Source organism: Mus caroli, chromosome 1 (assembly GCF_900094665.2).
Source record: "Mus caroli chromosome 1, CAROLI_EIJ_v1.1, whole genome shotgun sequence".
In the NCBI taxonomy this organism is placed as follows: domain Eukaryota; kingdom Metazoa; phylum Chordata; class Mammalia; order Rodentia; family Muridae; genus Mus; species Mus caroli.
The window spans coordinates 1455733-1457646 of record NC_034570.1 but is presented as its reverse complement, the minus strand read 5'-3'; positions in this window follow the sequence as shown (position 1 = coordinate 1457646).

Sequence of the window (1914 nt, the reverse complement as noted above, 5' to 3'; positions counted from 1 at the left end):
AAGGAAAGGGAGCAAAGAGGCAAGATCTTTATCTGCAGGGCTCCGACCCAGCCTGCCATTCTTCCCCCTGTGCAGTACTCTCTCAGGGGACTTCTGGCTGCCACTCACACAAGCTCCTGCCTGCCCAAAGACCCCCACTGCCCAGGGGGCCACCCCTGCCTTCTGTCCACCTCTTCCTCTCACTGAATGTGTGAGGAAACATCCCACCCTATGGAGGGAAAAGTCTGGACCAGCAGGCATCGATGCCTCTGCCTGTGGGAGCAAAGGCAGGAAGAGGACGAAAAAAGCACTTCCCAGTTTGGACCCAAGACTGTGGTTCAGTTTGTTTGTTGAAAGGCTTCATTTTTGTTTTTGTTTTTGTTTTCTCACCAGTCATGACATTCGGTGCACTGTGATGCAGAAAATGACGAGCTTCTAGTTTTATAGAGTCACAGGTGCCATCCTCAAGACTCACTGAAACTCAGCCCCAAACTTTGTGAAGAACAATTAATCATAGAGAGCCTTGATTGGGTTAATTTGAAAAGAAAAACAATATGCAGTTTCGTTGTGGTTCGTGTCTGTAAAGTTAGCATATGGGAGACTGGGGCAGGAGGATTTTGAAAGATTTTTTGATTTCTCACGAAACCCTTCCTCATTTGATTGATGTTTGGGGATTGAATACATTTTTTCACGGCAATTTCTCTTTGTATATTACTTTCTTCCTAACCGTGTAATAGGGAAGAAACTTTATTGGAGACTTTTAGTTCCATCCACCTTCGCAGCCTGTAATTCCAGCATTTAGAAGGTAGAAGGATCAGAAATGCAGGCTGGTTTTGACTTTACAATGTGCTTTTCACTTAACTGGGTTACATGAGATTTTGCCTTAAAAAATGAAAAAGGGACTGGAGAGATGGCTCAGAGGTTAAGAGCACTGGCTGTTCTTCTAGAGGTCCTGAGTTCAATTCCTAGCAGCCACATGGTGGTTCATAACTATCTATACTAGGATGTCTTGGCATGCAGGCAGAATAAATAAATTGAAAGAAAGAAAGAAAATGAGCTATATGCACCACAGAGTAGGTTTTTTTTTAAAAAATTATTTTAATTGTTGGAAAATGTATGTACTTTAAAATGTTCTATTTTAATAATTTAAAACAGTCTAGTTGTGTTACTTAAGTTTTGTTTTGTTTTCTGTGATAAAGATCATGACCAAATGCAACTTGAGGAAGAAAGGGCACTCTCAGGTGCATACTTTGTCAGGGAGGGAAATCAAGGCAGGAACTCAGCTAAGAACTAGGAGGCAGGAACTGAAGCAGAGACCACTGAGGTTGCTTATTGCTTACTGTCTTGTTCCCCATTGCTTGCCAGCCTACTTTCTTATACAACCCAGGACCACCTGCCAAGGAATGGCCCCACCTACAATGAGCTGGGCCCTCTTATATTAATCATCAATCAAAAAAGTACCCTGAAGGCTTGCCCACTGGCTATAGTAGAAATATTTTTTTTTCAGCTGTGGTTCTCTTCTCAAATGAATCTAGCTTGTGTAAAGTTGACAAAAAACTAATCAGGACAATTGACCCCTTATTGACTAGACACACAAATATACTGTTAGACCATAATCTTTCCTTTTTTGTTCATCTCCAGTAGCTTATATAAATACTAATGTCACAAAGTAAAACATTCCAAATTTTAACAGTCCCCAAATCTTTAAAAATTCAAATACTTAAAAGGACCAGGTTTTAATATATACAAAGAGCTCAAGAATCTGGACTCCAGAAATTCAAATAACCCAATTAAAAATGGGGTACAGAGCTAAACAAAGAGTTCTCAAGTGAGGAATACAGAAGGGCTGAGAAGCACCTGAAAAAATGTTCAACATCCTTAATCATCAGGGAAATGCAACTCAAAACAACCCTGAGATTCCACCTCACACCAGTC